The 11,549-nt window shown below is 45.2% G+C and overlaps 2 non-coding genes across 2 annotated transcripts; one reads left to right on the plus strand and one right to left on the minus strand.

Annotated features, from left to right (window-relative positions):
- The first annotated feature begins 8,392 nt into the window (after positions 1-8,392).
- trnav-uac (transfer RNA valine (anticodon UAC)) lies at positions 8,393-8,465 on the plus strand. The gene has a single exon. It is a non-coding gene; the product is annotated as a tRNA-Val (tRNA).
- A 2,225-nt stretch (positions 8,466-10,690) lies between these two features.
- On the minus strand, positions 10,691-10,762 carry trnaw-cca (transfer RNA tryptophan (anticodon CCA)). The gene has a single exon. It is a non-coding gene; the product is annotated as a tRNA-Trp (tRNA).
- Between the last annotated feature and the right edge of the window lie 787 nt (positions 10,763-11,549).

Consider the following 11,549-nt stretch of genomic DNA (forward strand, 5'->3'; position numbering starts at 1 on the left):
TAATCAGAATATCACTTCCCTTGTCATCTAACTACACTCCTTCCTGATATGTAGCCTTGTCCTACAAACCAGGCTCCTTTCGGATGATTCAGGCATTCATTGGAATTATAACTTCTTAATGATAACAATTATGTGAAGTATGTAACGATGTAATACTTGCCACCAGAGCGCGCGACTGTTGGAGTCCTAATGGTCACCTGCCCACACGAACAGGGCCAGTATAAAAGGTTGGCTGCCATGTAGTTCAGGCACACTGCAGTTGCAATAAAGAAGACTAAGATCACACTATATTTAGCTCACAGAACTCAGCCTCGGGGAGTTCTTCTATGCACAACAATTGGCGACGAGTAACAGAATTCGAATTTTCACGCAACCATGGCTGCTGTTGGAATATTAGAGAGATCCAAAGAGGATGATGATTGGGAAGCCTTCGTCGAGCAGCTCGACCTGTACTTTGTGGCCAACGAGCTGGAAGGAGACACTAACGTGGCCGAGCACAGGGCGGTTCTCCTCACCATCTGTGGGCCGAAAATAGACAGTCTCATCAAGAATCTGCTCACACCGACAAAACCAAAGGAGAAGGAATATTCAGCGTTGTTCACACTGGTTTGAGACTACCTAAAGCCGAAGGAGAGTATCCTCATGGCCAGATATCGTTTTTACACGCACCATCGCTCCAGGGAACAGGACGTGGCGGATTATTTCACCGAACTGAGACAGCCCGCGGGACTTTGTTAATTTGGAGCTGCGTTGGGGCAAATGCTGTGGGACTTTTACGTGCTGGGCATCAGCCACGAGGTCATTCTTCGAAAGCTGCTGGCTGCTGAAACCCGAGACCAGAGCAGGGCCATCGCGATCGCCCAGGCATGCATCGCCACGGACGATAACACCAAACAGATATCTTCTCAACATCGAAGCTCATCGGCAAGTACTGTGCATAAAATGATGTCGCTAGCAGGCCGAACTGCATATGGCAGGGTCTATACGTCTGTGGCTGCAAGACCTGTGATGACTCAGAGTCCACCATCGGGGATCGATGTGAATCTATTAGCACCGTGTTGGTGCTGCGGGGATAATCCTCGGGCCCATCAATATCGATTCAAGCACTACGTGTGCAAAGGCTGCACAACGATGGGGTACCTCCAGTGAATGTGCAAACGTGCTGTGACATACCACGTGGCAGAGGATGATCGATCCGGCACGGATCATGCAGCACAGGCAACTCAACCCGAGGAACAAGGACTCCCAGGTGCCGGTGGGGATGTTGCATTTTATCAGGGAGGCTTTGAGGGTGTGCCCGAAACGTTTCCTCTGCCCACCTGGGGCTCGCTTACCGTATTGGAGTTCTGAGTGGAGCGTTTGCTCAGAGAGTCTCGTGTTGGGCATGTGGACAATGTGGCAAGCCCAACGGAGCTGGTCGAGTGTGGTCAGTGCTTCAATGCTGGGGATGTTGTCCTGATCGAGAACACTGATATTGGTGCGTCGGTCCTCCCAGGGGATTTGCAGGGTCTTGCGGAGACAGCCCTGGTGGTATTTCTCCAGTGATTTGAGATGTCTGCTGTATATAGTCCATGTCTCGGATCCATACCGCGGGGCAGTTATCACCACCGCCCTGCACACCATAAGCTTGGTGCCAGATTTGATGTCCTGGTCTTCAAACACTCTCCTCTTCAGGTGATCGAAGGCTGTGCTGGCACACTGGAGGCGGTGTTGAACCTCGTCTTCGATGTCTGCCCTTGCTGATAGTAGGTTCCCGAGGCGTGGAAAATGGTCCACGCTGTCGAAGGCCACACTTACAGCCTTCTTAAATATAGCACCCTCATTCTATTCCCTTGAAACAAGTTCCTGAATTCTGGGCTAGCTGTGTAGGTTAGAGCTGTGGTTTTATCCTGTGATAGATTCTATCATAGTGTTTCCGAAGTGTAGTAGTTATCACATTCGCCTCACACACGAAAGGTCCCCCGTCCGAAACCGGGCGGAAAGATCTTGAAAACTTGAAAATGGCCGAATGGCTGACTCCTGTTCCTAACTCTTACGTTCTTTTGATCTCTTGACCTTTCACAGGAGAACAAACTCTCCTCTGAACATGCACGATAAAGCTCCAGAAAATATTTCCGTCTGAGGTGCTTTCGCGTGTTAGGCGAACGTGTTAACCGTTACACTTCGGAAACATCTCCACTTTCAGCACCAGATTACCAAAATTAAACCCAATGAGATCGGGATAAAAGTTCCTCACATGCTCAGGGCAAAATATCTGATTGATGGTCCACAAAAGAATGAACAAACTTCAGCACGAGGTCAGACGGAAATGTTAAGCGAGCACGTGGACTGCTGAATTGCACTTTTAAGGAGTTGGTGATGACAAAACAAATGGGTTCCGCTTAAAGATCAGAAAAGTCACAAGTGGGATTCGAACCTTCACCTTCAGAGAAAACTGCAATTTGAACACAGCACCTTGGACCGCGCGGTCATCCAGACTATGCAGTGCGTGCTTGGTGTGGACACCTGCAGGTTGATTTTGAACTTTTGTGTCCTGTCACATAAAATAAATAAGGGCAGCAGGCGGATCTCTGCCTGACACCGGGGAAACAGTGAGACAGACCTTGGAGCAAGGGTCTGGTTATTGTCAAACAGCAAATGAAATATTAATTCTGGAAGAAAAATATCCAAAAAAGCACTGACCCTTACGTGATTTGAAAACGCAACCTTCGAATTGGGAATCAGACACACTACCGTTGCACCATGAGACCTACACAGTGAGCTGGAGATGTTCTTCTATATGAAGGTTCTGCAATACAAGGGGCTTTAACATCCCCGCCCATTCCCACCAGGTATCAAAAACAGCGCTCACCGGACAGTCACCGAATGGTTTGCTCGAAAACCTTTCTCTTGTTTTCACGGGAAACCAACATTAATTAACCCCTCACTTACTTTTGCACAATCAAACAAATGCTAACTCAGGGACATTCCATACTTCAATCATTTGGCCTGTGCTTTACATCTCAACTCGAAAACCATATCCCATTTTACTCACTGTATTTTCGCTTTCTGGTTCAAAGTCTTCAGGGATCTGGGGAAACTTTTATCAAATTTAGCAGCACCGGTTTTTCCAATCATGCACAAAAAATAAAATCAGTCGTGAAGATAAAATCCCACCGTGCGTATTTTCAGATTCAATGCTGTCGGATTTCAAATAAAGTGAAGAATTTTACACTGAAAAGATTTGCAAGTGTTACTTGTATTTGTGTCTTTAATTAAACTTTGTGGCGTCTGACTCCCGTTCATGCCACTGCTGAATAAGAAAGGAGGGTTTGACGTTGACCAGCTCATCCTTTATATTCAGTGGTTTCTCACTTTTTGATGGGCTGCAGTGCAGCGGATATCACGTTGGCCTCACACGCAAAAGCTCCCCGGTGGATCCGTTTTCTCTCAGTCAAAGTTATCTATTTATTGAAGTGAAATAAAGAGCAATTAAGGAATAAGGGAGCCCTTTTACCAGGTGAATAAATAGCAAATGCTGGAAATCTCAGCAGGTCAGGCAGCATTTGCCAGGAGACTAAACCAGGGACCTTCCCCGTGTAAAACAAACGTGATAACCACTACACTACAGAAACCTCTGGTACAATAACCCCAACAGAGGGGAGGTGACTAGTGAGCTCCGTCTGTGCTGATCGGCATTGTGTGTTGGCTCAGCTAAAACAACTTCTGTCCTGCATTGAATGTTCTCAATCCTTCTCCTCCGCTGCCCTTTACAGAAATGTCAGGGATCACCCAGCCACAGTGTTCACTTCCACATCCTCACAGTGGGGCCACAGAGGCTCCTACCTTTCTATCCGCGATCAGCCAACTCACCCAGTTTACAAAATTAAACCCGGAAAATTCACATGCCCGGAAATGGACAGGAGAAGTCAGATAGTCTGTAAGCTCGGTCTATCACAGAATTTTTGGTATTCATGGTGGTTACAGCAATTATTAATCGCCTCACAGACCTCAATTATTTTTATGCGATGAATTGATCGAGGATTGAAACCAGGTTAGTCCGCCGGGTTTTAACCGCTCGACCACCAGGGAACTGTTACGATACATGTCGATATATTTATATATATTTATATATGACCCTGAATATCAACAGCTACCTACCTAGACCTCGTGCTGCCCACGGTCGTGTGTCTAACTTTGAGTGAGAGAAATTGTTCCACAGTGAGAACCATTTCAGCTTTTGTTCCCTTTTAAACACTAGAAACTGAGACAGGGGAATAAATAGAGAAACCAAAGCACAGGGTTATAGACAAGAGGAAGAGAGAAGGGGAAAGATACTGTCCCCACCCAGAACTAATGCAGAAACCCCTCTGCTGCGCTCGGGCTGACCACCCACAGCCTGGATACACTAACGTCTCAACAGCTCATTTACTTTCGGAGTAGGACCGTGCGGTGCTTCAGAAGACAGGTCGAAAAAGCAAAGTCACTGATTCCATCTCAATTGCTCCTCCGATCAAGAATAGCAACACACTAAAAATGTTTCAATAATGGTTGCACCTTATCTCCACGTTTATTGAGCAGTTTGCTCGTTGGTCTAGGGGTACGATTCTCATTTCGGGGTTATTGCTTGAAATTTGCAAGAGGTCCCGGGTTCAAATCCCGGACGAACCCTCAGTTTACCCAAGAATCTTGAAATTGCATGAAACTTTTGCAAAGAAGGACTTGCATTTCTACAACACCTTTCAGGAACTCATGACGCCCCAAAGCGCTTTGCATCTGTTGAGTTGTGTTTGAAGTGTTTTCGTGTGGGGAAAGATGTGCCCAAATCACCCCACACGAACCGCAACTCGTTGCGAAGGAGTTTGGTGCAAAAAATCAGGTGCCTCAGGGACTTGGACTTTCTGTGCATGAGTTCTGCTTGTACCTGCGTTCAAGCTTGTAACAGTAACTGTGCATCCATCTCACGGGACCAGCGTGTAGCGGTTAGTGAGTAGGTGACCAGGTTGATGTGCGCCGCTTTCAATCTTTTAAATTTCACCAAACAAAGAAACGGAGAATCCAACTGTCTCTGTAAGCGACGGATTGAAGGTATCGGTGCTCCAAACAGAGCTGGAACACACGCAGTGCAGGAATAGGGTCCGCAACATTAAATGTCAGAGTTATTAAGCAGACAATAATGAAACATACACTTAATAGTACTTACACCCAAACCATGCGAATGTTAGCCGAAGAACTCAAACACGTTGCAGTTTTCAGCTCGGTGTACACATTGATCAAACATTAATCGGATTCTAAACTATCTGTTCCAAATGCCACATTTTATAACTTTTCCTTACCCTTGCTTCGTGACAATTGAAACTTTTAATGGTATTACCGAACACAACTGCCCAACTTCTGATGGAAGGTCATTAACCTGAAACGTTAACTCTGTTTCTCTCTCCACAGATGCTGCTTGGCCTGCTCAGTGTTTCCAGTATTTACTCTTTTTATTCTCCAAACTTATCATCAGAGTATCACTTCCCTTGTCATCTAACTACGCTCCTTCCTGATATGTAGCCTTGTCCTACAAACCAGGCTCCTTTCTGACGATTCAGGCATTCATTGGAATTATAACTTCTTCATGATAACAATTATGTGAAATATGTAACTATGTAATTCTTGCCACCAGAGGGCGTGACTGTTGGAGTCCTAATGGTCACCTGCCCACAACTGCAGTGCCAGTATAAAAGGTTGGCTGCCATGTTGTTCAGGCACTCTGGAGTTGTAATAAAGAAGACTAAGATCACACTAAGTTTAGCTCACAGTACTCAGCCTCCTGGTGTTCTACTTTTCACAACAATTGGCGACGATTAACAGAATACAAACCTTCACACAACCATGGCTGCTGTTGGAACATTAGAGAGTGAAATAAATGAGGGCAGCAGGCGGATCTCTGCCTGACATCGGGGAAACAGGGAGACAGACCTTGGAGCAAAGGGATATGGATGGAGTCGGCAATACTTGAGGCAACTGATTCAGGAGAGTCGCGGGGCGTGGAAATTCGGGAGTTTAATGACTTTGAAAGGAACATTTTTGTTTTGTGACGTTTTGTTCAGAGAAATGTTTGTGAAAGGAATTTTTTGCAGGAAGGGATGCAGCATTTAACCTTTTGCCTTAGCACTTGTTTCTGGGTGTCAGGATCACATTTCGTTTCAATATTATTCTTCCAGAATTAATATTTCATTTGCTGTTTGACAATAACCAGACCCTTGTTCCAAGGTCTGTCTCACTCTTTCCCCGGTGTCAGGCAGAGATCTGCCTGCTGCCCTGATTTATTTCATGTGACAGGACACAAAAGTTCAAAATCAACCTGCAGGTGGCCACAAACAGCAGTGAATAGTAATGATGGCCGAGTGGTCTAAGGTGATGTGTTCAGTTCACTATAGATAGTGTTCGAATCCTATTGCAGACATTCCTTATATTGAATCATTAGGCAGAACCCATTTGCTTTGTCACCACCAACTCCTTAAAAGTGCGATTCAGCAGTCCACCTGCTCGCTGAACATTTCATTCTGACCTGGTGCTGAAATTTGTTCATTCTTTTGTAGAACGACAATTATTTATTTTGCCCTGAGCATGTGAGGAACTTTTCTCCCGATCTCATTGGGTTTAATTTTGTTAATCTTGTGCTGAAAGTAGAGATGTTTCCGCAGTGTAACGGTTAACACCTTCTAGTTTTTTGAGTTCATACTCAACTTTCTCCTTGAGCATATGGTACGGAACGGGGCTTGTAGTAAACCAATCTAGCGTCCTTCTGTACCCTGACACTCGCCTTGAAGCCTTGGATCGGACTGTCCGTTTCGCAGAACACCTTTGGATACTTCTTGATAACCTCATCCGTTGATGAAAATCTCGCTTCCACACAGAAAATCTGACTACAATCCAGCTTCAGTGAGCTTAATCAATTTCTTCCTTGTAAGGCAGACTTGTCTCTTTTCACTACTATTCGAGGAAAGTTCTGAAATTAATCTTTATATTTCACCGATCGGTACAGTGATATGACCAACCACAGGAATTTACTCTCCCGAGTAGCCTCGCTGCTCTATCTTGGGTTTCTCCAGTTGGAAATCACGTAATTTGTCGCGGTACAGTGACTCCGGTATTACACTCACGGATGCACCCGTGTCAATTTCCATTGGTATCTTGAATCCAGCAACATCTATGTGGATTTTGATTTTTTCCGAATCACTGTCCGTTAAACTAGTGCTCCTGATGATGTGTAACTCTAACATCTCCTCATCCTGTTGTTGGTCTTCCATACTATGTAGTCTCTTGGGATTTCTACTCATAGCTTTGAACGCTGGACTCATAGCTTTACAAATAGGTTTACCCTTCAGTCGGCATGCCTTCGCAAGATGCCCAGTCATTCTGTCGAAGAAACACTCTGCCTTCACGTGTGGAGAACTTTGAGCAATGTGTTGTCCCAGGCACCTACAGCATGACTTCGACGCTTTGGTCGAATTTCCAGTTTCTGAGGCTTTTGGCTCCCTTGTTATACCTTCAAATGCTCTGATAATGACTCCACGAGACAATGTGTCGTTCTTTAACTGTAGTGACCTGAGTCCTTTTTTGATAACCACAGAGTGAGGATCACACCTGGTGGCCTGCCTTTTATACTTGGTAAGGCACACCTGTGCAGGTAAGCTACAAGTCTCCCACTACAGTGCCCTCTGGTAGCACACCTTGTAATAGTACAAGCAGTAACCATGTCGAACACATGACAGGTGTCACTGTGGAACGATTTCTCTCACTCAAAGTTAGACGCACTACCGTGGGCGCCACGAGGTCTAGGTTGGTATCCATTGACATTCAGGTTCATATATAAATATATATAAATATATCGACATGCATCGTAACTGTTCCCTGGTGGCCGAGGGGTTAAGGTCCGGTGTACTAACCTGGTTCGACATGTATCGTAACTGTTCCCTGGTGGTCGAGGGGTTAAGACCCGGCGCACTAACCTGGTTTCAATCCTCGATCAATTCATCGCAGAAAAATAATTGAGGTCTGTGAAACGCTTAATAATTGCTGTAATCACCATGAATACCAATACTCTTTGTGATAGACCGAGATTACAGACTATCTGGCTTCTCCTGCACTTTGCCGGGCATGTATTTGGAGTTTAATTTTGTAAACTGGGTGAGTTCGCTGATCGCGGGGAGACGTTAGGAGCCTCTGTGGCCCCACTGTGAGGATGTGGAAATGAACACGGTGGCTGGGTGATCCATGACATTTCTGTAAAGGGCAGCGGAGGAGAAGGATTGAGAACTTTCAGTGTGGGGCAGAATTTGTTTCAGGAGAGCCAACACATTCCCGATCTGCAAAGAGGGAGCTCACTGGTCAGCTCCACGCTCTGGGGGCCGTTGTACAAGAGGTCTCTGTAGTGTAGTGGTTATCACGTTTGCTTTACACGCGAAAGGTCCCTGGTTCAATCCCAAGCAGAAACATTATGTTTAAACTTGCTGTGGATGAACAATCAGAGGCGAGTTTCGTCTCCCTGCAAATGCTGCCTGACCTGCTGAGATTTCCCGCATTTGCTGTTTTTATTTGCTATTTATTCTCCTGGCAAAAGGGCTCCCTTATTCATTAATTGCTCTTTATTTCACCAATAAATAGATAACTTTGAGTGAGAGAAAACGGTTCCACCGGGAACGTTTTGCGTGTGAGGCCAACGTGATATCCGCTACACTGCAGCCCATCAAAGGGCGAGAAACCACTGAATATAAAGGATGAGCTGACAAATATCAGGGGCAGTGCAGTCTGGTCAATGTCAAATCCTTCTTTCTTATTCAGCAGTGGCATGAACGGGAGTCAGGCGCCACAAAGTTTAATTAAAGACACAAATACAAGTAACACTTGCAAATCTTTTCAGTGTAAAATTCTTTCACTTTATTTGAAATGCTACTGCGTTGAATCTGAAAATACACACGGTGGGATTTTATCTTCACTACTGATTGTATTTTTTGTGCACGGTAGGAATAATCGGTGCTGATAAATTTGATAAAAGTTGTCCCAGATTCGTGGTGTCATCGGCAATGAACACTTTCAACCAGAAAGCTAAAATACAGTGCGTAAAATGGGTTAACATGCATAAGAACATAAGATCATGAGAAATAGGAGCAGGAGTGTGCCATACGGCCTCTCGAGCCTGCTCCATCATTTAATACAATCATGGCTGATCTGATAATGGAATCAGGTCCACTTCCCTGCCCGCTCCCCAAAGCACAGGTCAAATGATTGAAGTATGGAGTGTCCCTGAGTTAGCATTTGTTTGATTGTGTAAAGAAGGTGAGGGGTTAATTAATGATGGTTTCGCGTGAAATCAATAGAAAAGTTTTCGAACAAACCATCCGGTGACTGTCAGCTGAGCGCTGCTTTTGACACGTGTTGGGAATGGGCGGGGATTTTAAAGCCCCTTGTATTGCAGAACCTTCATATAGACGAACATCTCCAACTCACTGTGTAGGCCTCGTGGTGCAACGGTAGTGTGTCTGACTCCAGATCCAAAGGTTGTGTGTTCAAATCACGTTGGGGTATTGCTCTTTTGGATATTGTGCTTCCAGAATTAATATTTCCTTTGCTGTTTGGCAATAACGAGACCCTTGCTCCAAGGTCTGTCTCACTGTTTCCCCGGTGTCAGGCAGAGATACGCCTGCTGCCCTCATTTATTTCATGTGACAGGACACAAAAGTTCAAAATCAACCTGCAGGTGGCCACACATAGCACTGAATAGGCAGGATGGCCGCGCTATCGAAGGTGCTGTGTTCAGGTCACTGTCTCCTCGACACGTGTGTTCAGCTTGAATTCCAATTCTAACAATTATTATCATTAAACGGAACACATTTGTTTGACACCACGGCCAACTCCTTAAAAGTGGGATTCAGCAGTTCAGCTGCTCGCTTAACATTTCCGTATGACCTGGTACTGGAGTTTGTGAAAGAGAGTCAGTGCAGAAGATTCAACCTTTCACCTTATTCCTGAGCACCACCTTCTTACCTGAGGCCAGAAAGTTTCAAGCCGTGCATTCCTGATCCTAACCACTCGCTGCTAAATGGCCAGCTCCTGTTCCGATGTGCAATGTCTGGCAAGCACGAGATCAATTCCTACCACACTCACTGCCTTCCTAAATACAGCACCGTCATTCGATTCTCGTAAAACCAGCTCCTGAAGTATCGGCCAGCTGTGTAGGTTAAAGCTCTGGTTATGTTCCTGGCATTGTGTCAATTGCAGTGTTTCAGTAGTTTAACACGTGAAACCTCCCCGCATCGCAACCCCGCGTAAACATTTTGAACATTGATCAATTAAAGATTAGAGAAAATGAAATAATTAACATGAATGGTTCAATATTTACAAAGTTGGTGTTTGTTTCTGCTTAATGATTAAAAATAATAAACACCAGAAGTGGGATTTGGACCCTTGTCTTCAAGATAGATTTTGAACTGAACACAGCACGTTCGACCGCTCGGCCATCCTGGCTACTCACTGCTGTGTGTGGCCACCTGCAGATTGATTTTGAAATTTTGTGTCCTGTCACATGAAATAATTGAGGGCAGCAGGCGTATCTCTGCCTGACACCGGGGAAACAGTGAGACAGACCTTGGAGCAAGGGTCTGTTTATTTTCTAACAGCAAATGAAATATTAATTCTGGAAGAACAATATCCAAAAGAACAGTGACCACGACGTGATTTGAACACGCAACCTTCTGATCTGGAGTCAGACGCGCTACCGTTGCGCCACGAGGCCTACACAGTGAGCTGGAGATGTTCGTCTATATGAAAGTTCTGCAATACAAGGGGCTTTAAAATTACCGCCCATTCCCACCAGGTATCGCAAGCAGCGCTCACCGGACAGTCACCGTATGGTTTTTTTCTTAACCTTTTGTCTTGCTTTCATGGGATAGCATCATGAATTAACCCCTCACCTTCTTTTGCACAATCAAACAAATGCTAACTCAGGGACACTCCATATTCAATCATTTGTCCTGTGTTTTGTGCAATGTATAGAATGACTCGACAGACTTGTTACTGCAAACTCACTCGACTGCAAACCTGGTTCAACTTTACTTATTCCCAAAGTGCCCACGTGACACAGTACTCGCTCTTATATACCAGGGCCCGCGCACACGCGCGTGCAGCCCGATGACCTCCGACAGTGGCGCCCCTGGCGTCTAGTGACCCCAAGCTTCAATACATGACACTTTGCATGTGACTGTTAAACCATATCCCATTTTACTCACTGTATTTTAATGGGCGGGAAATTTAAAGTCCCTTGTATTGCAGAACCTTCATATAGACGAACATCCCTTAACTACTGTGTAAACCTCGTGGTTTAACGGTAGTGCGTCTGAATCTAGATCAAAGGGCCGCTTGTTCAAATCAGGTCGGGGTCACTGTTCTTCTAGAATTGTTGTTTCACAATAACCAGACCCTGGCTGCAATGTCTATCTCACTGTTTAGTAGTGGTAAGTTTGGGAACAGCATCAAACAAATAATAAGGGATGTGTGCAGTGGTGGTACAGCAGTTATCATGG

This window comes from Pristiophorus japonicus, unplaced genomic scaffold (assembly GCF_044704955.1).
Source record: "Pristiophorus japonicus isolate sPriJap1 unplaced genomic scaffold, sPriJap1.hap1 HAP1_SCAFFOLD_75, whole genome shotgun sequence".
NCBI classification, from domain to species: Eukaryota; Metazoa; Chordata; class Chondrichthyes; family Pristiophoridae; genus Pristiophorus; species Pristiophorus japonicus.